This window comes from Bos taurus, chromosome 9 (assembly GCF_002263795.3).
Source record: "Bos taurus isolate L1 Dominette 01449 registration number 42190680 breed Hereford chromosome 9, ARS-UCD2.0, whole genome shotgun sequence".
NCBI lineage: Eukaryota > Metazoa > Chordata > Mammalia > Artiodactyla > Bovidae > Bos > Bos taurus.
The window spans coordinates 34,712,995-34,738,845 of record NC_037336.1 but is presented as its reverse complement, the minus strand read 5'-3'; the positions used below and the strand labels follow the sequence as shown (position 1 = coordinate 34,738,845).

The following is a 25,851-nucleotide window of genomic DNA, read 5'->3' as shown; positions in this document are numbered from 1 at the left end:
AAAGCAAACTGACTTCTGAATGGCGAAAGGAACCTAATAGCTGCAATGACCCACTCAGAGTCCCCAGAAGATGTTTTTTGGCAGTGCAGTCTGACTGCAATGACCAGAAACATCCTTCCTGCAGAGACATATTCAAAGTAAAAGTAAGGTGAAAGTTTGTTATAAGCACAACAAAGTCAAAACAAAGTCTATGTGAGAAAGAGAAAGAAGAAAGAAAGGTATTTTTATATGTCAATATACCTTTGCTGGGGCAAAAGTCTCAGGTGGGCTTTCTTGGCTTAGGAGATAAGAGAATATTCAGACAAGCTGAGGAAAGAAGAGGGTCTGTAAATCGTTCTATCTTGGGTGGAGGGTTAAAAGGGCATTTGTGAACATGAATCGGCACAATTTAGGGCATGATGGATAACACGTGCCTTACGCCACCATTGTGGGTGTCAATTGGTCAAGACCCAGTACTCAATTCGCTGAAGTTGGGTCCACTGCAAAAGTCAATACTGAGACTTAGTTAAATGTCTAAGGCCTTGCAAGCAACCCTATCAGGAGTGAATTCCCTGAGGCACTCCATGGAGGAACCCACATGACCAGCTGCAGACAAATCTCAGCCTCAAGTAATGCATTTTCAGCAAACTCTTCATAAGCAAAAACTACAAAATAATATCAGAACTCATTGCATATAGTTCATTTTATGTCTGCTGATTATTTACACTTTTCCTTAGTGTAGGTGCTGGGCACTAAGGAAAGATCTTTTCAAAATGCTCAAGTTAATTCATATAAATGTTTAAACTACATAGACCTGATCTGATCTTTCAGATCAGTCTCTGGTCCCCAAGTAAGAAGCCATTTCTGCATCTCTTTCATTGAACTTTCTTTCAGTCTGGATGTTTGATAAACATTCTGTATTCTAGAAGAGTGGAGAGATCATCTCAATGCAGTGTAGCATAAAAGAGGCCACTGGTGACTCTCTGAGTCCAAAGACTTGGATTACAAGTTTGGATCCTGACCCTGCAAATGGCAAGCTGTGCGGCCTCAACTGAGTCATTAAACAGCCCTGATGCTATTTCCTTGACTGAAAAAACAATAGGGGAAATTGTCCATGATCTTTGTACCTCATGGGGCATGCTGAAGGATTAATCAGACCACATATGCAAAAGCACTAGTATATAGTACCTAGTTAGTATTTGGTTTCCTAAATCAGACTTTATCTTTTTTTAATAGTCATAGCTATCTTAAGTTTTGCTTTTAGTCATTTTTTATTCAACAAACTGATGTTCAAGTGAAGGATATTTTTCCCCAGCTATAAATGACAAAATACAAGCAAGGTTGGTTAAGTGTGGAGATTCAAACTTTTCAAAATAAGTGTCTCCTTGCTAGTATGTGTTCACCATCCTTTTTCCCAACACCTTCCTCTTTTCTGAGAGACAGGATCACACGTTGATTTCTATCAGTAGCAGATCTACTACATCTTATTATGTAGATGATATTGGCTGCTTAAGAATTCATACAAATGTTTTGAATCCTTTTATCTTGAACCAGGAAGGCTTCCTCTGCCATTCCTAAATAAAAATACAATGCACAGCATGGTAAAACTACTTAATACTGTATTGCATATTTGAAAATTGCTAGAAGTCTTAAAAGTCCTCCTCACAAAAAAAACGGGTAGCTATATTAAAACTAAAATGCATTCCAGGTGGACTCAGAACTATGACGTTGGAAATGCCTCTACACTAGGAAATGTTTTGCCTTCAAAAAAAATTTTTTGAAGGAATATATGTACATTGCTTGGTTGTTTCCTGTTAGGAGTTTATCAATATCATTACAGAAAAACTATAAAACTGGAAAAAGAAAATACCCAGTAGAGGAGGAAAATGCACTTTTGTTGTTTTTTTTGTAACTGTATCTGTTCCCAAGGACTTTTGGAACAAAGTACTACAAGCTGGGTGGCATTAAAAAAAACAGAAATGTATCCTTTCATAGTTCTGAGGCTGGAATCCCAAAATCAAGATGTTAGCAATGTGGATTTCTGCTGGAGGCTCTGAAGGTGAGTATCGCCTAGACTGTGGTTGTCCTTGTGAGTTTCTCAGTTGTGTCCGACTCTTTTGCAACCGCATGGACTGTAGCCCCTCCAGGATCCTCTGTCCATGGGACTCTCCAGGCGAGAATACTGGAGAGGGCTGCCATTTCCTTCTCCACATACTGTGGGAGTTGCTGGCAATTCTTGCTGTCTTTTAGCTTGTACACATATTGACTCTAACCTTTGCCTCTGTCTGCACGTGGCATTCTCCGTTGTGTGTTTCTGTGCCTATGTCCAAATTTTCCTTTCCTTATAAACACACAGTCACTGAATTAGGGCCCACTGTAATTGTTTGACCTCAACTTAGTTTCATGCGCAATAACCCTATTTCCAAATGAAGTCACATTTAAAGGTTAGGATCTGAACATATATTTTAGGGTGACACAATCCAGCCCACAACAAATGTCTGACTCAAATGTACTGAACAGATCCAAATATAAACTTCTGCATAATCCTTTTCAGAAAATAATTTCCCATGAATTTTTCAGAAGTTAAGGCAAACAATAACCTTCCATAAATTTTTTCAGAGGTAAACATGTGCTCAGTTGCTCAGTTGTAACCGACCCTGCAACTCTGTGTACTATAGCCGCCATCCTCTGTCCATCGGATTTTCCAGGCAAGAATACTGGAGTGAGTTGCCATTTCCTCCTCCAAGGGATCTTTCTCACCCAGGGATCACATTGACAGGTGGATTCCTTACCACTGAGCCACTTGGGAAGCAATGTACTGACACATTTTTTTTTTAAAAGATAAGGAATGAAAGTTACAACTCAATTTCTATAAAAATAAAAAACCCAGGTGAAACCTGCTGGGTGAGACTTTGCCTGAGTCCACAGGTACTGGTGTGCCAAGTTATGGGTGAGCCAAAATTAGTACATAAATTCTAACCCCAGCCAAGCAAAGCACAACCCCCTTCCTAAACACCATTTAAGATGAAAGTAAACAGCAAACACATTTAAAATGAAAAATATATTTTAAAAAAACTGTAATTTGAGCTAAATACTTTAAAAGAATGTTTAGTATATCTAGCAATATTTATATCTAATAAAACAGGGTCAATCATACTTTATGCAAGCATAAGAAAGAATGAAAAACTTTTATTCCCTTAAAATACTGACTTTAGATTTATAGGTTTTACATTGTGACTCCTTTTTTGAGTCACAGTTTTCTACATCAGAAAGGGAATTTTTAAACTTTAAAATTATAGTTATTAAGCCCAGTTTTAGTTTGAGGCATTTATTTTTATTTTTTAATTATTATTATTATTTTTAATTTTATTTTTAAACTTTACAATATTGTATTGGTTTTGCCATATATCGAAATGAATCCACCACAGGTATACATGTGTTCCCCATCCTGAACCCTCCTCCCTCCTCCCTCCCCATACCCTCCCTCTGGGTCGTCCCAGTGCACCAGCCCCAAGTATCCAGTATCGTGCATCGAACCTGGACTGGCGACTCATTTCATATATGATATTATACGTATTTCAATGCCATTCTTCCAAATCATCCCACCCTCTCCCTCTCCCACAGAGTCCAAAAGACTGTTCTATACATCAGTGTCTCTTTTGCTGTCTCGTATACAGGGTTATTGTTACCATCTTTCTAAATTCCATATATATGTGTTAGTATACTGTATTGGTGTTTTTCTTTCTGGCTTACTTCACCCTGTATAATAGGCTCCAGTTTCATCCACCTCATTAGAACTGATTCAAATGTATTCTTTTTAATGGCTGAGTAATACTCCATTGTGTATATGTACCACAGCTTGCTTATCCATTCATCTGCTGATGGACATCTAGGTTGCTTCCACGTCCTGGCTATTATAAACAGTGCTGCGATGAACATTGGGGTACACGTGTCTCTTTCCCTTCTGGTTCCCTCAGTATGTATGCCCAGCAGTGGGATTGCTGGATCATAAGGCAGTTCTATTTCCAGTTTTTTAAGGAATCTCCACACTGTTCTCCATAGTGGCTGTACTAGCTTGCATTCCCACCAACAGTGTAAGAGGTTTCCCTTTTCTCCACACCCTCTCCAGCGTTTATTGCTTGTAGACTTTTGGATCGCAGCCATTCTGACTGGCATGAAATGGTACCTCATAGTGGTTTTGATTTGCATTTCTCTGATAATGAGTGATGTTGAGCATCTTTTCATGTGTTTGTTAGCCATCTGTATGTCTTCTTTGGAGAAATGTCTATTTAGTTCTTTGGCCCATTTTTTGATTGGGTCATTTATTTTTCTGGAATTGAGCTGTAGGAGTTGCTTGTATATTTTTGAGATTAGTTGTTTGTCAGTTGCTTCATTTGCTATTATTTTCTCCCATTCTGAAGGCTGCCTTTTCACCTTGCTTACAGTTTCCTTTGTTGTGCAGAAGCTTTTAAGTTTAATTAGGTCCCATTTGTTTATTTTTACTTTTATTTCCAATATTCTGGGAGGTGGGTCATAGAGGATCCTGCTGTGATGTATGTCGGAGAGTGTTTTGCCTATGTTCTCCTCTAGGAGTTTTATAGTTTCTGGTCTTACGTTTAGATATTTAATCCATTTTGAGTTTATTCTTGTGCATGGTATTAGAAACTGCTCTAGTTTCATTCTTTTACAAGTGGTTGACCAGTTTTCCCAGCACCACTTGTTAAAAAGATTGTCTTTAATCCATTGTATATTCTTGTGAGGCATTTGTTTTAATTTCCTCTTTAGCAAAACTTTTTTATCAGAGCTATACTAAGTAGTAAGAATGATGAATTTTATATCCTACCTTCTTTCATTTTCCCTGGAGCAGGTAGCTAACAAGAAGCTGGTAGGATGTCAAAAAAATTGAGAAACTCAACCTCTATACCATCAAGCATAGAAAAATCCAAGTAAAATTGAGTAAGTGGATAAAGGTGGGCTTCCACTCAGACATCTCTGTTCGTCCTTTCACTAACTACATCCCTACATCATGGTATTGTTGTGGAGAGGTTAAGAAGCAGGCAAACACAAAGCAGTGGGCCAAAATTAGGTGCCTAGTTCGTAATTTTACTGATTTTCAAGTGTTAATGATCCTGAGCCTGTTTGTACTTGCCTCAGTTAATGAGAATCTCAGTGTCTATGAATGCAGACCTTAAAAAATATTGCCTATCAAGCAAAAGAATACACAGCGCAATTTCACTTCCAAAAAGCACATTCTTTTACCTAATCAGCATAGTTTAAGAAATGGATTTTACTGCAAAAAAAAAAAAATTTGAAAGTACTACATCAACTTTGTGCAAACATGGGAAGCAAAGTGATTATATTTGGTATAGTCAGGATAACAAGAAGCAGAGTCAATCCATGAACTCTCAATAGCAAGATGAACAAAGCTTTCATAAAAGAACATGCTGACAAACATGACTCTCTCGGGCTGGTCCTTCCTTGCTTGCATTAGAACCAAGGTGTGTAGATACTTCAGCTGTGTTCTCACTACTTCAGCTGTCCTTCCTTCAAACCACCCTCCCTAAGGATCTTCTTTCCTTCCATCCCTCCTTTCCAGAAACAATCCTAAGGAACTCAACACAGCTAAGTCCACCTTCCTCAGTTACCACTTTGATCTCATCACTGCAATTATCTATCAAGTTACAAGTAATGCTCACAGATTTTATTCCTCCAACCAAACTTCCCCAGTTCAAACCCAACTCAGGATCTAGCCTAAGTATTCACTCTTCTTAAAAGTCTTATATTTTTCACCTCTGGGATGTTTTACATGCCATGCTCTGTAACAGCACAGTTTAGGAAATAGATTTTATTATTAAAAGGAAAGGTTATGAATAATACTGTGAAAAACTAGAGTGCCAGAGTGATAATATATAGCTATAAGCAACAGGGTAAACTAGCCTCTCAAAAAACTCAAACTCACATCTCTCCTTCCTCGTGATCTTGCCTTACAACTCTCTTCCACAGAGATTTTCTAGACCCTGGCCTGCTGGCTTCATGCCCAGGCATGTCCTCACCTGTACAACAGCCTCTCTGTAACACTTAGCACTCACCGCAATTCCACCTGTGGTTGGTGGAGCAGGTGCTTGCGTGTGTCCACCTCTTAGAAATGCTTTTCTGTACTATCATTTCTGTATTGTTTTTATGGACTTTCTGTACCGTTTCCCATTAAATGGAAATACATATAATTTCCATAATACATAGTAATTACAGATTCCTAAAGAAGCTGTGGATCAGGAATGCACCTCTCATACTGGTTGTCTATGTGCCCCCCAAAATACTGAATACCTTCCTTAAAAGAAGTTTATAATCTAATATGGTCAAATGAATTTTAAACAATAGGTCGTTGTCAACAAAGTCACTGTATTTCAGTCATAACTACCATATTTCCTTGAATGGATATAAATCTCTAGAAAGTAAGATCCCTAAACGAAAGAACAAAGGAATGTTACGTTTCCCTGCTTTGTAGTTTTACAAGCTGTGCGCCATCCTTCTTTTCGAATTGCCACCCCGTCATGTTTGAGAAGCGCTGGACGTTTTGTGCTCAGCTCCATTCATTACCCTGACATCCTTTGATTCTGGGCCGGCTCCCCAGCCACCATCCTTCCGAGGTGCTGCCAGTGCAGCTCATTCAGTAGCCATCATCACAGTGAAGTATATCCCAGCAGCTCCAGATGGAAGATGGGGGTAAACAGCTCCCCTAAGAGTGCTCTCCGATGCAGTGCCATCAATCAACCCGCAGCTGGGACCAAACCGCTCAGTGACTGAGCCAGTGACTCTCTGCCAAAAGTGTAGCACACTTCTTAGCGCCCAGCTTCCTTTAAAAGGGAGATGTCACAGCTAGGTGTTTCAGCATTCAAGAAGTCCTCAATACCTAATATTTATGCCTCACTTTCTATAACAGTGACCCACAATATTTTTTATCTAGGTTTAATTACTTTATTATAACAGACAACCAAATTGGTAACTGTCTCTCCACTCTACTTCCCTCTGGAAAGGCAAAGTCTCTTATTTGCTTGTTTCTTTAAGAAGTCATAAAACAGAAAACCAAATAATAGGTTATTTTACAACATGAGTTGTTTCATTAAATAAATGTTAGGGATCATGCCCAGTTAAAGGCAGTAGTAACATCTGCTGACACAGTCATGTAGCAGCAATGGAGAGTGGTTTATTTTTTCCTGCAAGTAGCAGATGGGGGGTGGTCGTTCCTTAAGCCAAGATCAAAATTGAGAGCTAACAGTTGGAACTCTGCAACACAAGAGCCTTGGCACCCACACACTTAGGATAAACATCCTCATGATGACTGCCAGGAATATATTTCTCTCTACTGTAATGTGAGCGGGAGAGTGGGCAATAAGACACTGCCACGGAGTATAGGAGCAAAAAGAACCATGAGTGAAAAATAATCAACTCCATTTATAATCATATATTCCATTATAAAAATGTTGAACTTAAAGTTATGGCACTTGCAAGTCTCAGCAATATATTCAGATTAACTGGTAAAAATCATTTCCTTGGAATAAACAATATTAGTTGCATCACATATTTTTAAGAAGGATATCCTCCCCCAAAATTGTACACAGGTTCCCTATTCTCTGCAGCTATCCCTCCAAGATGTTGTAGGTCTCCCATGTCTCAGTGTCCTAATTTGCAGGTAGCAGGAGAATTCTTAAGAATTCAGCAAATCATCCTTTATTGGTTCAACATATTAATTTCCTTTTCTTCTCTTACATAAGAAAAATCAGTCCACCTACAGATAACAAAAGTCTATTTTTGCAACAATTTTCCCATTTCTTACACACACAAACACATACATTCCTCCTTCCACCTAATTTCTACTTCAAATGTGTAAGGAAGACCTAGGGAAATTTGACACAGAGAGAATGATAAAGTCATTAATTCCATATGACTGTGTGTGTGCCCTAACATGAATGAGAGATTCCAGGCAGGAGTTCAGTTCAGTTGCTCAGTCGTGTCCGACTCTTTGCAACCCCGTGAATCGCAGCACACCAGGCCTCCCTGTCTATCACTAACTCCCGGAGTTCACTCAGACTCATGTCCATCAAGTCAGTGATGCCATCCAGCCATCTCATCCTCTGTCGTCCCCTTCTCCTCCTGCCCCCAATCCCTCCCAGCATCAGAGTCTTTTCCAATGAGTCAACTCTTTGCATGAGGTGGCCAAAGTACTGGAGTTTCAGCTTTAGCATCATTCCTTCCAAAGAAATCCCAGGGCTGATCTCCTTCAGAATGGACTGGTTGGATCTCCTTGCAGTCCATGGGACTCTCAAGAGTCTTCTCCAACACCACAGTTCAAAAGCATCAATTCTTCGGCCCTCAGCTTTCTTCACAGTCCAACCCTCACATCCATACATGACCACTGGAAAAACCATAGCCTTGACTAGATGGACCTTTGTTGGCAAAGTAATGTCTCTGCTTTTGAATATGCTATCTAGGTTGGTCATAACTTTCCTTCCAAGGAGTAAGCGTCTTTTGATTTCATGGCTGCAATCTCCATCTGCAGTGATTTTGGAGCCCAAAAAAATAAACTCTGACACTGTTTCCCCATCTATTTCCCATGAAGTGATGGGACCAGATGCCATGATCTTAGTTTTCTGAATGTTGAGCTTTAAGCCAACTTTTTCACTCTCCTCTTTCACTTTCATCAAGAGGCTTTTGAGTTCCTCTTCACTTTCTGCCATAAGGGTGGTGTCATCTGCATATCTGAGGTGGTTGATATTTCTCCCAGCAATCTTGATTCCAGCCTGTGCTTCTTCCAGCCCAGCGTTTCTCATGATGTACTCTGCATAGAAGTTAAATAAGCAGGGTGACAATATACAGCCTTGACGTACTCCTTTTCCTGTTTGGAATCAGTCTGTTGTTCCAATTCTAACTGTTGCTTCCTGACCTGCATATAGGTTTCTCAGGAGGCAGATCAGGTGTTCTGGTATTCCCATCTCTTTCAGAATTTTCCAGTTTATTGTGATCCACACAGTCAAAGGCTTTGGCATAGTCAATAAAGGATAAGTAGATGTTTTTCTGGAACTCTCTTGCTTTTTCCATGATCCAGCGGATATTGGCAATTTGATCTCTGGTTCCTTTGCCTTTTCTAAAACCAGCTTGAACATCTGGAAATTCACGGTTCACGTATTGCTAAAGCCTGGCTTGGAGAATTTTGAGCATTACTTTACTAGCATGAGAGATGAGTGCAATTGTGTGGTAGTTTGAGCATTCTTTGGCATTGCCTTTCTTTGGGATGGGAATGAAAACTGACCTTTTCCAGTCCTGTGGCCACTGCTGAGTTTTCCAAATTTGCTGGCAATTTGAGTGCAGCACTTTCACAGCATCATCTTTCAAGATTTGAAATAGCTCCACTGGAACTCCATCACCTCCACTGGCTTTGTTCATAGTGATGCTTTAAGATCCTCTATTTATGAAACTTTTAAATACAGCATCTCATTTTATCCTCACACAGGTCCTAGGAGTCGTCAGACAATTATTAGAATTCCCAACTCACAGATGAAAAGCCATCCTTGACTATGATTCCCAAAAGGTCGGGGACAAAACTAGAACTTGATTCTAGCCCTCGTGACTGTGAAGCCTTTGTTCCTTCCACCACACCATATTTAAACCAAATGCAAATTTTGTTCATGATAGTATTTTTTAAGCTTGAAAAATACTCGGGTCTTTAATGTGCTAGATTTTAGATGAATAAATCAAACCGGCACAAAAGAAATATCCACTCTCTTCTCAGCCAGAACATTTTCTTCAAGGTAAAGAAACAAAGATATTCATGGATGGAATCATTGATGAACAAGTTAATGTAAAGTTAGTTGCTAATTACAAAGTACAGTTAATAAATTCCACAGGGAAAAACAAGTGTGAAACTTGAATAACAAAATGAACTTGAAACACAGCCCCTGTATGAAAAGTGACTGATGGTTCCTACTAGACTAGAAAGTGGAAATTGCTGGGCTTTAAGAAGGAAAAAGTAGGATTAGAAGTAGACAAAGCTCTAGAGACAAACACACTGCCGAGAAGCCCTACTGCTGTCTGGCTTTTCACTGCTGAAACTTTACAGACACCAGAAAAAGTAGAGCAGAAACAGCATGTAAATTATTGAAGGGATGCTGCCATTTCCTGAAGCAGCTGGGATAGTCTGTCCATAAAACATTAACATGACATTTCTGAGTTTTGACAGGTCATTTGGAAGAGAAAGGGTAAAGAATACACAAGTCCTTTGGTGGGAATGGAGACATTTGTTCTGATAAAAAGAAACAAGCACTATGGCTGGTCTGCATGCCGGTTTCTACTGAATAACAGGTAGAAAACATAAAAATTTAAAGCTCAACCCTGAAAAGGATTAAACTTGATTTGTTCACTATAATATGAACAGGCAAGATTAGAAACTTCTAAAGCTTTTCTCTCTCCTTTTACTTTTTCAAGAAAGAAAGATGCTCTGCCTCTTGAAATATGCTCAGCATTTAATTTATGCCTCTAGTAAATAACTGAGCTGCAAGCCCTTTGTACACAGTGAATTAATGTGTTGATCATTGTGACTAGAGGAGGGTAAAAAGTATTAGTTTCCTTAGCTGGCAAAAGGACCATTCCTTTTTTTAATAATGATTTTTCACATTACTGGCTTATAGGTAGGGCCAATCTTCCTTGCATGAAGACCATCCTGAAGAATACTGGCAAAGAACCATCTGCAGAAAATAAACTCCCCATCAAATTTTCACCCCTAGAAACCAGAGTCATTCCTTGGATGTAGCCAGTGAGGATCCAAAAGGATCCCCATCATTAATAGTAACATTTGTTGAGGTAAATATACCTCAATGCCTGAGAATGGATTCATTATTCCCTGAGACCATTTCTATATAAATAATCTTTGCACATATATGTAAATCCAACCATGTTAGAGGCTTCCTAGGTGGCTCAGTGGTATAGAATCTGCCTGCAATGCAAGAGACGTGGGTTCGATCCCTGGATCAGGAAGATTCCCTGGAGAATGAAATGGCAACCCACTCCAGTATTCTTGCCTGGGAAATCCCATGGACAGAGGAGCCTGGTGGGCTACATAGACTGCATGGGGTCACAAGAGAGTCAGACATGACTTAATGACTAAACAACAGCAACCATGTTATACTTTCTCAAAAAATGGTTGATTAATGCCACAATGTCTTCCTTTAGAATACAGCCTATTAAAAAAAAAAAAAAAAAACACACACAAAATCAAGGCATTTATAGAAACAAACTTTAAGACATATTGTGAAATACTTGTACAGATAAACATTTTGCCCTATTGGCATAAAGAAATGGGCACAGAGCAATGTAATTTTTCAAATTCTCCTCACAGAAGTATGAAAAGTAAGCCAAAGGAGAAAAACTACAAATAAGTGAGTTAGTAATGATTATGATACTAAATGCTAACATTCTACAGGAAATTTTTGTATTTTCTCTTTTGTGGCTTAACCTATTAACTTAAAAACAAAAATTGATAAACTTATAGTTCTTCATGTTTGTACACTTTTCTGAGAGTGACTCCAAAACAAGTTTATGAGAGGTAGGATTGTTCCATAGGCATTAACTTCCAAAAGTCATCAATATATTCTAAAGAGCCTTAGCTCTTTTAAATTACTTATTAGGAATCCAAAATGATTCATTTAGACTTTCTGTGGAGTTATTTACATGATTTCTCTTTGCATAACACCTATTAATACATGAGCTTCACAGGGTATGCTTTAGAAAGTGAAACATTCAAAAGTTCTATAAGGCAGGTGATTTCATGAAAGTAGAAAAGAGGATAGAGGAGGAGCCTCTAACTCTGCCTGGTGGAGCTGGAGACAGGGGGCGACTGAGACTGAACAAGACACTTCATGGTGGAGAAATCCTCCATGCAGAATTTATGAACTTTGATTAATCTTCCTTTCATCTTGGCTGGCCAAACTATGCAATCTTAATCTTTTGAAGTTCACCTTAATACCCAGCCCTCTCCAGCTGCCCTTCTGTGGTCCTTCTCCAATCCTTTATGCTTTCTTAAGTTTTAATAACCAACATTACACACAAAATCCAGGGACGTATTCCACATATGCATGGAAGATTATGTTCTCTATTATTTATACTTTATTCTTATGTTGTCAAGTATTTCACTAACATTTTTTGTACGCAGCAGCACATCCATTCATCCAATAACTATTTCCTAAGCACCTACCATGGGCCAGACTTTGTTCTAAGCACTTAGGATACTTTAGTGAGCAAAACAGACAGTGACCCCTGCCCTAGTAGAGCTGATATTTTAACAGAGATGGACAATAAACATAATACAAAAGACTGTAGAGTACTGAAAAAGCGGTAAGTGTACAGAAAAAAGAAAAAGTAGAACAGTATAATGTCACAGAGACTGCTGAAAGATGGAGAAGAAATATTGACGGAATCAACCAAATATGTGTATATATATATAGGCTTTCTAGGTGGCACTAATGGTAAAGAACCCACCTGCCAATGAAGAAGACATAAGAGACATGGGTTTGATTTCTGGGTCAGAAAGATCCCCTGGAGAAGATTCCCTGGAGAATACTCTAGTATTCTTGTCAGGTGAAGCTCATGGACAGAAGAGCCTGGCAGGCTACAGTCTACAGGGTCACAAAGAGTCAGACACCACTGAAGCTACTTAGCACATATATATATATATATATATATATATATATATATATGTATGTATGTATGTATGTATGTATATGGCTTCCCTGGTGGCTCAGACAATAAAGAATCTGCCTGTAATGCAGGACTGGAGTTCAATCCCTGGGTCGGGAAGATCCCCTGGAAGAGGGTATGGAAACCCACTCCAGTATTCTTACCTCGGGAATTCCATGGACAGAGGAGCCTAGCAGGCTACAGTCCATGGGGTCACATATATATATGAAATATACAAATTGATTATGATATATATATACACACATATATATATGAAATACACATATGTATAAATGGGATAAATTTCTCTGATGTAATGTACACCAAAGTTGGCATGGAAGCTCCAAGGTGTTATTGATACTTTGGCTCGTCTCTCTTTTGGCCTACCAGTCCCATGGCCCCAGTGCTGAAGTCCATCTTGTGGTCACAAGACAGCCACTGTTCTCCATCTGTCACGTCTACCCCAGGTAACAGTAAAGATAAAGAGGCACAAAATGCACTTAGCACTGCATGAGTACCCTTAGTAAAAATTCCTGCTTACAGATCATTAAGGTTTGTGTCTAAAGAGAGGCTGGAAAATGGTTTTTAACTGGGTAGAAATACATCCATTGATATAAAATTTATTTTACTGAATAAATGAAAGAGCAAGTGGATACTGGATAGACAGCTAACAATTTCTGCCACAGTAGTGTTAATGTAAAGTTGTAATTCTTCTTAGTAATCTTATCTTCCTGAGAGTCTTAAACTAATGGCATAAATTCTAGTATTAAGTACTTAGGGTTTTCCCTCCAGTTGTTGCCTTAAATATTCACAAGCAGTACAACTAGCAAGTGCATGCCTGCTCAGTCGTGTCCGACTCTTTGCTACCTCGTGGACTGGAGCTCACCAGGCTCCTCTGTCCAGATTTCCCAGGCGAGAATACTGGAGGGGGGTGCCATTTCCTTCTCCACGGGATCTTCCCAACCCAGAGATGGAACCCACATCTCTGGTGTCTCCTGCATTGGCAAGCAGATTCTTTACCACTTGTGCCACCTGGAAAGCTTAACATTCACACAGAGATCCCAAGCCGCCATTTTCCCCACTCATAGAGCCGGTTGATTCTTGAAGTTTTTCTCCATGCTTGGCATTTTGTTCTCAGTCTTACCTAATTGCTTGACTCTCACAAATGGGGGATATTTTCCTTTAGTAAAAAACAGGAAAATGTGTCATATTACTGTCTACTGAATTGATAACTTTAACAACAAATAACACTACTTTCTTTGGAAATTTTCCATACATTTCAGCATAAGATTTATTAAAGTGGGCAAAGTCTCAAGTTTAGTAACTCTGAGATATCTGGACCTTTACAATTAAGAATCTCCTGCCCAGAGATGGGATGACGGTGCTCAAGAGGGAGGGGAATGAACTGAGAAAGTAGAACTGACATATATATACTATCGTATGTAAAACAGACAGTGAGAAGTTGCTAAATAACACAGGGAGCCTAGCCTGGCAGTCTATGATGATCCAGGAACTGGGATGGGGGTAGGAAAAGGAGGCTCAGGAGAAAAGGGATATACATACATAACTATGACTGATTCCCCATATTTCTACCGCAGAAACCAACACAAAATTGTAAGGCAATTTTCCACCAGTTAAAAAAAACATGTTTTTAAAGAGGCAGGGGATATATGTATACTTATAGCTAGTTCACCATTGTTGTACAGCTGAAACCAACACATTCTAAAGCAACCATCCTCCAATTAAAAATAAATAAAAATAACAACAACAACAAATCTCCTCAGATGATTTTTATCTAACAGGAATCAAATCAGAGCCCAGTTTGCATCTACCATCTGCCAAAACACAAGTCACTCAACTTCCTTGAGTCAAGATTCTAGCTATGAAATAGGACTAATTATTTAAATGAGCAGATACCGTTTGTCTTAAAAGTATACAACATTGGTCCATTTCTGCCTCACTCTGGAAGAACGTCATAGTGGAGGTGAGGAGCGTCACTTGTGCGACGCCCCTTCAGGTTCCCCTACCTGTCGCCTGCACCGCCTGCTCTGGGTCGGCCTTGACGTTGGGTCTTGACTCGGAGTCTCTGGGTCTCTGTGGTGGGGAACCTGGGACCTCTCACCCAAGGGCGTCTCAGCGCGCCCCCCTCGGAGCCCTCGGGGACAGGCGGGCTGCGGGGACCTCGTGAGACCGCCCGGCTTCGGGCCTCGGAGGCGGCCAGCCTGGTCCGTCCCGGGTGTATTTGACCCCATTCAGTGTGACTTTCGTTCGTCATTTGATCTCCTGGTCCCAGTGTTCTCACCTGCAAAAAGGGAAGGTGGTTTCTTTCTCAGCGGGTCTTGAGACCTAAGGCGCAAGGTCTGCGCTCAGCCGGCGGGTGTCGTCTGAGTGGTAGCTGAGATTGGGGTTGGGAAGCTGGACCGGGGTCACCATGCCTGTGACGGGAGGGCCGGGGTGGGGGGTGGGTTTGTTCAGTCCCCCCAAGCCACACCTACCCAAGGTCTCAATGCAGTCAGTGGGCGGGGGTCTTAAAGCCTTGGGAGGCGGTGAGGTCTGCGGGAAAGCTAGCGGGTGGGGGGCGGACCCCGCCTCCTCTCCCAGTAAAGAAAAAGCGTATAGCGTTATACCAATTTTGACAAATTAGCAATAATGAAATGATGAGTCAAATAGTGGTTTCCAGGTGTGTTCAATTTCATGTCAGCAACTGTAGGTCTTTAAGGTTAGGCATAGAACTCAAAGGTAAAACTGAATTCATGATTACAATCTTAGAAAGACTAAAAAACGTTCTTGGAAAGTAATGTTTCACTTAGATTTTAGTTGGAGGAGGAAGATAGAAAATCATAGCTTTGCGAAGCAAAACCAATTTATATTTGATTTCTCTTCTTGTTTGTTAGAAAAATGATGGCTACAAGGTTCCATTTGCTGCAGACTTTGGCAGCACAATCCCTCAGGTGAGTAGGAAGAAAATAATAGGCATAGGAGGAAAACAGCCCAAATTAGTTAAACTATATTCTCTGTAACTCATTAACACAGTACCACAGGTGTAGGGTGTTGTAGCTTCTCTTATGAGATAAAAAATAAGTATTCACCTCAAGTGTCTGGCTACAATGACACAGCCTCAAAATGCTAGTAATTAGTATAATTACCTTTGCCAAAGAATGAAACATAGGCAAGATTGTATCTGGTATATTTATAATTATTCACAATCAGAAGGAGTGCCAGGGTGAGTCCAGCTGAGCAGTGTGAGAGACAGCTTCCTGGTGTGAGGCGACAGTCATTTGGATCCTTCTTTTTCAGGGATAGCATGCCCCAGTTGGTGTTGAAAGGGTTCCTCATTGTTATCTCTTGCTGCTGTCTCCAGGACAGCCCCTTCCACTGCCCCCCACTGTGGGACCCACCATCCTGCAATGAGCCATCTGGAGAGGGAGAGCTGGCCCCAACTCCCGCTGGAAGTTGTTAGCGCTGTCCCACACTTGGCACCCAGAGTCTCCAGGGAGTTGACCTCTTAACAGGCTTTCTTCCCGTGTCAAGAAGCTGATTGTACCCTTTTCACTACATTGTCAGCGTCCAGCAGTTCTTCAAATTACAGGACAAATCTCTAAAGCAGACACAGGCTCCCCATGGGATGCAGTCTGCTATCCTAAGATTCCTTCTTAACAAGCACGAGGACCTTGCGGTTTAATTTAAGGGGAAAGAATCCCACCCTGTTTCCCTTTTGTAGTTTTGAGAATAATTTAAAATCTAAAATATATAGAAAAAGAATGAAGAATAGAAGAAGCCAAATATATCTCCCAGTATGGTAGTCTCTGACCATGAGCTCGGAAGTTTGAAAACCTCATGTGCTCCATCATTGACCAGTTGTGTGATTTCAGGCAGGTTACCTAACCTTGCTGCTGCTGCTGCTAAGTCGCTTCAGTCGTATCTGACTCTGTGCGACCCCACAGACGGCAGCCCACCAGGCTCTTCCATCCCTGGGATTCTCCAGTCAAGAATACTGGAGTGGATTACCATTTCCTTCTCCACCTAACCTCGCTACTCATCAGCTTTTGCACCTGTAAAAGGTGTGCATGTGTGTTGTGTGTGTATTCGAAGATTCATAGAAATGACTTAACATATAGCACTGTTAGCTATTAGTATAAAAATAGAAGACATCAGAGAACTACTGGTGTGCCTCTAACACATCCATTCATAAGAACAAATAATTTAATGGCCCTACTAGGTAGCAGGCTTCTGTATTAAGTCCTGGGAAGCAAAAACAAACAAAAAAACCTTCCTTCCTCTCAAGGAGATTCTTTCTAAAAATGACATGAGGTCAGACAATCCTAATGCAGCAATCTTTCACATTCCGAACACAGGACTGTGAAGTATCATAAAAGACCATCTAGTCTAACCCCTTATACTGCCCTTTGATTCCTTCTCTTTACTATCTTTTCTGAAGGAAAAAAAAAAATCAGCTCCTCCACAGTAAGACAGTTCTATGTGACAGACCTTAGAGAAAGTTGAAGCCTTAACAAAATGATAGGTGTTTAATACTTCACTGGTTTCAAGGTTTTTTGAAATGCATGAAATCAACACCTTTTGCAAACAATCTTTTTCAGATTTACTCACTTCCAGATCCACCTTCCCCACATCACATAGTATCATAAGGTCTCCTCTCCTTTCCCTGGGTGTTATGACACCCTCCCCTCCTGCTAACCAGCAGGCAGTGGGGGGACGTGATCTCAAGTAGCACTTGCGCAAAAGAAAACCGGTAATTTTGATGTGTCAAGGAACTCAGATGTAAACATCCCACACTCCTTTTTCCTGCAATGCAGTTTGTGTAAAAGACAAAAGTCTACTTTAAATTCTGAGCCCACGCTCTTTTATTTTCTCTAGCACTTGTAGCCTGCCTGGGCTTGAACATGAAAACCTCCATTGAGAACCATTCCCATTTTGGATGATGCAGCCTGCTAGAAACCTCTTTTTACATTGAGTTCAAGTTATTTGTGTCCCTTTCTTGTCACATCTCCTGCCATCCCTGCTCTGATCTCTATGCTCCCACTAAGACAAACTGGTTGATGTTCCTCATGACATGCTCCACTCTCTTCTGCCCTGAGTCTCTGCCTTTGCCTTCCTTCTCCGTGATTATCCCTTCTTTCCCCTTTTCTTTCCCTTCCTTTCTTTATTTTAAAATGGAGCTCAGACATGCCCTCTCCAAGGAAGCAAACTGTGACTACCCCCAACCCACACTTACACTTTCATCCCAGGTTTATTCAGCACTTTCTATGACCATTTTGTGTCCATTTTGTAATAAAATTATCTCTGAGCGTGACACCTTGATTCTATACCGGAACCCACTTGAAAGCTTAAACCATGTCTTATTCTGCTTGAGAATTCCAGTACCTGCTACAAAATAGTCTCTCAAAAATGGTTGTTGAAAGAACAAACTGTTGTGTTTTTTTTTTCTCCCCACAATTGTCATTCATTCATTCTAGTTTGATCACACAGAACTAAAAACAGGGCTGTCTTATTTGACACGAGTCATTTCTACATTTGAGGAGAGATGTCATCTCATGTCATATCATTCATGTATTCATTCATTTACTCATTTGATCAGCAAATATTTAATGATAGCCTTCTACCTGACAAGTATTATTGAAGACACTACAGAAGAACAGATAAATGAAGTGCAAACCCTGTCACTAGGAAGAATATAATTTGGATAGTGTCTCTGTAGCTTACGTACTCCATTGTAAATTTCAACCACCCACTTCACCAGTTTCATCTTTTAAATATTTTTAAATTTGATAATACTTTAACATGGTCACAATAAAATTAAATTTAAACAGGTACATTGAGAAACCTTATTCCTACCCCCTCACTATTCTATTCCTACTCAGCCTGCTCTGGGCTTTAATTCCTTTATTATTTTTATTCCACATTGTTTTAATTCCTTTTTTTATTAGTTTGGAATTTTTTTATGTGAACTTAAAAAATAAAATTACATACTCTTATTTTATCGATTTCATAAATAAGAGGTAGCATGCTATAGGTACATCATGCACCCTCATCTTTTGCTTAACAATATATTCTGGAAATCCTTCCAAATTAGTATACAGAGAGCCTCCTTATTCTTTTTCAGAACCACTGAGTATTTCATTTTGAGGATGTATCAGAGTCTGTTTAATTAGTGCCCTAATGATAGTGCTCCTTCTGCCCCAATTTTAGACATTTCACATATCATAATTATAGACCCTCCTGCGGTGGACTCTAGACTCTCCCAAGTCATTAAACTTAGGTTTGCATTAGCTTTGTAGCAAGTATGTTACCCTTCTGTAATACTAGTAATACTAGTATGTAAGCTTTTTATCAAGTAAAATGCTACTCTTTTCCATATGAAATGGTATAAGTCATTTATTCTCCTTTCTGTACTTTAAATGATTTATTTCGGTATCAAGGGAAAATTTTGCATTTATCACCACTAAACTTCATTTTGTTTCAATTCATCATTTCCACATTCCAGCATGACTTCTTGAATCTTACGTCTATTATCAATCACATTAGCTACTCCACACAGATTGGTAGCATGCACAGATTTGATAAGTGTGTTTTCTATTTTTATCCAAGTAATTGATCATCTCACTCTACCACAATCAATCTCTGTTTCAGAGGATGAGATCTCCTTCCTCATCCCCACCACCTTCCCTTCTTCCTGAGCCCTTGCTTTAATCCTTTCCGAGTTCCCTGGTTCCACCTGCCTCAGTCCTGCGGTCCACGCCATTTCCACTCTTTCCTCTCCGATCACTTTACTCTTCTCCTACCCTTGGAATCCTTCCTTCCCATTTATATCCACCTTGAAGAAAAGCCACCTGGACCTTGCTAATGTCCTAATTTATTTTCTTCCTTTTACAGACAAATTCAAGTGCACAATCTGCACTCAGGGTTTCTACCTCCTCCTCCTTATTCTGGCCACCACATGACTAAAACATACCCACCAGCGGTACCAGTTACCCCCATGTCACCAGACTCCTCTGCATTCTTCACAGGGGCTGAAATAGGAAGACACGGTTCGGAGCCTCCCTACAACATTTGATATTGCTGAACAGCAGCCACCTGCTCTTGCCAGAGCCTCGTTCTCAAACTCACGGTATTTCCTGCTGTCTTATTCCCAACCCAAGTCACTCAGTGAGTCTGCAACCCTGTTTTGTGGTAAAAAGACTGAGTTCTAAACAAATACACCAAAACCACTCATTCCAGGGGACCCTTTCAGAGCAGGCATCTTTGCATAATATGCATTTATCCCAATGATATAGCCATTGCTTAAAATGGCTTTTATGTAGTCTTAGTGGTAGCAATTTTTTTCCTTAAGGGGATATTTAAATTCACCTTTTAACTGATAGCTTATGGTGATTGGTTGTCAGATTCTTGATCTCCAAAGAAGATTTAGCTTTGGGACCTGGAACCAGGTTTGATCACTCAAGAGCTTTTGTGTAGCAGAGTTTTATTAAAGTATGAAAAGAGAGAAAGCTTCTGACATAGACATCAGAAGGGGGACAGAGAGTGACCCCCTCACTAATCTTTAGCAAGGGAGCTATATGCTTTTTTAATTAGTTATTAACAAGAAATCAAAAGAATGTCTCAATGTTGTAAAGATCTTACTAGACCCACTCCCACAATTTACATTTTAAGATAACAGTATTAGAACTAATAATACAAAAATCTTACCAAACCTACTCTCATAATATACATTTTAAGATAACAGGATTGGTCAGAAGGTTTTCAAGAAAAAGAAACTGTCCTCAAGCAGGATATGTTGTTGTTATATAATCCTTAGTACAGAGTTTAACTGAGTTGTTTGTTGTGTAATCATCAGTTCTGGGCTTAAAGAAAAAAATGTTTTATGTGACTAAGACTAAGGAATGTAGAGAAAAAAAAATACATTTGTCCTTTCCTCTTCCTTGAGAATTCCAGACCCCTATCTCCTCTTTGAGAGTCCTAGACCCCTCTCTCCTCCTCAGGGACCCCGGACTTCTTGTCAACCTGCCTAGGAATTGACTCTCTCATAACCAAAAGTTATTTAAAAAGGTGAATATTCTGATTTGGTTATTCATGTTTTTTAGTCAAAAACAAAGAATAACTAATTTACATTGTCCAAAATTTTCTTGTGAAATTGTTTTAGAGGGCAATTCTGAAAGAATAACAAATATTTTCTGAATACATGGCAGAATCTTTATTAAAATAAGAACAATTTTTCAAGGAGACTATTTTGATGATCAACAACCTTTTTGATGTATATGGCTTGGTTTGTTTAAAAGTAAAGCCTCTTTACTTACCAAATTGGAAAAATGAAACTCCATTCCCTACTTCCCTAATACCTCCTCTAATGGGGATTAAAGAGGAAGAGACTTCTGGGCTAAGAATTTACTGATCCCAGTAAGCTTTGGCATTGCTCTTGTGTCACTAAGAGGACAGTCACTGACAAGCATATGGCCCAGTAATGCAGTGGCTCTTATTCCTAGAAAGATCTAGAAAGATCACTAAAAGGAAAAGGGAGGTGAAGAAAGAAAAGTCACTAACACTATTCTACATATTAACCCAAGATCATATCTTCATTTTGAGATGCAATGAACTTTGAAATGTAGGGAGCAGCCAAGAAATGCTGACCTGTACTCTTACATATTTAATATAAAATGATGGCACTGGTCTTCAGGCACGTCGTATAGGACTTCATGCCATTGTTGTGTTTTACTTGAAACAAAGCCAATAAGCACTATATGTATATATGTGTAAGTACGTATATAGAGAGAGAGCAGGGGAGAGAGAGAGAGTGAGTGAGATTGGAATTATTGCTCATATAATGATGGAGACCAAATGGAGACCCAGGAGAACCAAGGATGTACAGTTCCAATCCAAGTTTAAAGACCTGAGAACCAGAAATGCTGATGCTGATGGTGTAAGTTCCAACTTTAAATCCAGTAATCTTGAGACCCAACAAGATCCACTTTTCAGTTTGAATCCAAAAGCTTAAAAACATCAATGTCGCAGCTCAACCACTCAAGCAGGAAGAACTCCCTCTTATTCAGTATTTTTGTTCTCGTCAGGTCTTTAATTAATGGGATGAGTCCCATCCGTGTTAGGGAGGTCAACCAGCTATATTCGGTCTATTTATTTAAATGTCCATCTTGTCTAAAAACCCCCGCACAAGCACATCCAGAATAATGTTTGACTAGATGTCTGCACACCCAGTCAAGGTGACACATAAAATTAACCATTACAATACTTAAACTGTTTTCCTACTTACTTTGAAAATACGGCTTTCTAGCTCCTCTTGACATAATTCAGATTGTACAGCAGCACCGCAGACCCTCATTCCCATGTAGTAACAGAAAGACGGAGCCGAGCAGAGGTTGTCACTGTCCCCATCTCTCCCTGAAACACTGTGCCCCCACACTCACCTGGTCTTCCTGGCTGGCCTCAGCACATTCGGATTTGGGACCCCCACGTGTAAGCTGTATTGTCTACGAGAGCTAATGTTGGTCTTTGGGAGTGACTCTGTGTGTGTTCCTATGGTAACTATTTTAGACACTGAGAAAAACTAAGAGGCGTATACACAACTTATCCTAATGGAGAGACCTCAAAGGAGAACTGAAATCAGGGTGGACATGACCACCCTAAAGAATTCTAAAGGATTTGAAACACCAGGATTCCTTCTCCTGACCCCTAGTTACCCTGAGGTGCAGAGAACAACAAAAACCACCACGAACTAGAACTCCTGGGGCATCATTCTAGAGGGAGTTAGGCAGACACAAGAGTGTGTCATGTTGAGGAAAAGGGACTAGCTCTCAAGGCAGGACTATAAATCCAGAGCTTTCGCATTGATTGAAGTAGACGTGATTCTGAAAGTGAGTAAATACCCAAGGAAATTGGTTACTATGCACTTTTTTAAAACCATTGATTTCTCAATCCTTAATTTCAGGCAAATATTGGCAGTTTCTTCATGCTAAAAGGTATGAGTGAAGATTAAGCACTGAACCAGAAAGCAGCTTTAGGCTAAAGGGAGAGAAAGTCAAACTCCATTACAAAGTGGTAAATACAAAAACCATATCAATTAATGAGTGGTTTTTACATACCTGGTGCCTGGGTTCGTCTAACAGCTCCTTCACTATTCACCAGTAACCCTCCAGGTGAACTTTTACAAGCTTCATTTTGGACGCTGGTGGTCTATAAGTTCCTTTAGGGGAAAAAGTATATCCTATTCTCCCATTCCCTAAGACTCTTAAAATAGAATTTTCACATCATAATGACTCAATAAATATGCTACATTAAATGAATGGATTTAATTTCCTTAAATTCATTCCTCCCAGTTAAATATAACATTCAAGTTAGCAAAAGCAGTGCTAACTAAAGAAAATGAAATTGTGATAATCACACACAATTAAAACACACTATCAGAAAAACATCTTTGACTATGCCAAAGCCTTTGACTGTGTGGATCACCACAAACTGTGGAAAATTCTGAAAGAGATGGGAATACCAGACCCCCTGACCTGCCTCCTGAGAAATCTGTATGCAGGTCAGGAAGCAACAGTTAGAACTGGACATGGAACAACAGACTGGTTCCAAATAGGGAAAGGAGTACATCAAAGCTGTATATCGTCACCCTGCTTATTTAACTTATATGCAGAGTACATCATGAGAAACACTGGGCTGGAAGAAGCACAAGCTGAAATCAAGGTTGCCGGGAGAAATATCAATAACTTCAGATATGCAGATGGCACCATGCTTATGGCAGAAAGTGAATAAGAACTAAAGAGCCTCTTGGGTGAAAGTGAAAGAGGAGAGTGAAAAAGTTGGCTTAAAGCTCAAATTCAGAAAACTAAGATCATGGCATCCGGTCCCATCACTTCATGGGAAATAGATGGGGAAACAGTGTATAGGCTTTATTTTGGGGGGCTCCAAAATCCCTGCAAATGGTGAGTGCAGCCATGAAATTAAAAGACGCTTGCTGCTTGAAAGAAAAGCTATGATCAACCTAGATAGCATATTACAAAGCAGAGACATTACTTTGCCAACAAAGTCTGTCTAGTCAAAGCTATGGTTATTCCAGTAGTCATGTATAGATGTGAGAGTTGGTCTATAAAGAAAGCTGAGCACCCAAGAATTGATGCTTTTGAACTCTGGTGTTGGAGAAGACTCTTGAGAGTCTCTTGGACTGCGAGGAGATCCAACCAGTCCATCCTAAAGGAAATCAGTCCTGAATATTCATTGGAATGACTGATGCTGAAGCCGAAACCCAATACTTTGGCCACCTGATGTGAAGAGCTGACTCATTTGAAAAGATCCAGATGCTGGGAAAGATTGAAGGCAGGAGGAGAAGGGGATGACAGAGGATGAGATGGTTAGATGGCATCACCAACTCAATGGACATGAGTTTGAGTAAGCTCAGGGAGTTGGTGATAGACAGGGAGGCCTACCGTGCTGCAGTCCATGAGGTCACAAAGAGTCAGACACAACTGAGCGACTTAACTGAACTGAACCTTGTTATTTAATCTGCATGGTGGATGCAGGAAGGAGTCAATTCTCCTATTTATAAATGTGTTCTCAGTCACATGTATATAATCTTTTTGTAATATATATTAGTTAAATCTTCCAAATAACAAAAGATTCCTAAATTGATATGTTTTCCCCTACAACTAACATGTTCACCTCACTTATGCTGGAAGACAGTGATATTCATGGAATTTCTGTTTCCTCCATGTTCAGAAAAGAGTACAGAAATCAGAAAATCAGGTACTGAAGACCTACGCTGAAAAAATAGGGGATTAAGGATAAAGAGAACGAGGTTAGATTGCAACGCACTCTAATGATGGGTCCTTTGTGTTGAAATTGTGAAGACTTTAGTAGCTTTTTTTAAAGGGGGGCTAACATGATGAATTGATTTTTCTAGGAAGACATAATCTGGTAGCTTCTTCAGACCATCCCCTTCTGGGGTGTGGCGGGGGGAGAGAGGGCATACAATCAGAGGATGTTGTGGTAATCCAGTGACCCAGGGAAGAAGTGGGCTTGCATTAGGGCATTGCTGCTAAGAATGGAAATATACTGACATGTGTAAGACATCTGTTGAAGCAACAATTTATGGAGGCTCATGCCTGATAAAGGGAATGAGAGGAAAGAAAAAAAGTGAAATAGCAAAGTTTCTACACCATGGGATTAAAATAATGAGAATTCCATTCATATAAGTGAGTCTGATAAAAGGAGAAATAATCAAATCGGTACTGGATCTGCTAAGTCTGAGATGACAACAGGATATATCTTCTCTGTGCTACAGTTTCCACCTCTATAAAGTGGGGGAAATAGCCTCAGCTTTTAGGATATAATTGAAGACTAAATGAGATAATACTAAGCACTTGCAACAGTGTCTGGCACTTGGCAAGTACAATCTAAGTCTTTGTTATATAAATATACATCTGTAAACAGCTTCAAATGCAGGAAGAGATTTTACATATGAGGTCTTCTACTTAGGTATAGACTGAAGTATCATTGACTTCTCTTCTGCCTCAGGCTCTCCATATTTGCTGATTTATTTCTCCTGCCCTCCCAATGCCTACCTTACTTCTAATCACTGATGTCTTACCTCATGTATTACCCCCATGGGAACATGTTTCCATGTCTAAATTAGCTCCATATCCTCACATCTGTCTGCTTTTTAAGTGCCCTTTTTTTTTTTTTTTTTTGGTACCATAAATTTTACAGTAAATGGTAGCAGTTGTTCTTACTTTTAGTTTGCTAGCTCATCAACTATGCCCAGACTAGGATGTTAAATTCCACAGAGACAAAACTAGGATGTTAAATTCCACTGAACCTGTTTAGTTCACCACTGAATCTCTAACGCATACATGATTCCTGGTGCCCAAAGACAAGCAGCCACTGTCAGGATCCGAAGTGTGGCGGGATTAAGGGACTCAAAAGAGAAAGTCACACAAACTAGCAACAGAAGGAAACCGCAGTTAACTCCAGATACAAAGGAGCAAGAGAAGAAAGTCATGTTACCTGAGCCCAGTGGGAGCTGGTGGTAGAGAAGAGACCTGGCAACAAGAGCTAAAGCCAGAATCAAGGTTCAACAGTGAGGAGGGAAGATGTATAATGACCCTAATTCACTTTCCTCCC

General features: G+C 39.9%; 1 long non-coding RNA gene across 4 annotated transcripts in view; it reads left to right on the top strand.

The window, feature by feature from the left end:
* Positions 1-14,084: 14,084 nt before the first annotated feature.
* The window catches only part of LOC112448033 (uncharacterized), a 56,665-nt gene continuing 44,898 nt past the window's right edge, over positions 14,085-25,851 (top strand). Inside the window, exons 1-3 of one of the 4 annotated variants that reach the window (XR_009496003.1) lie at positions 14,085-15,063; positions 15,600-15,656; positions 19,731-19,831. This is a non-coding gene — a long non-coding RNA (uncharacterized lncRNA). Of the gene's footprint in view, positions 15,064-15,599; positions 15,657-19,730; positions 19,870-25,851 lie in introns of all 4 variants that reach the window. The other 3 variants (XR_009496000.1, XR_009496001.1, XR_009496002.1) reach the window with 3 other exon arrangements.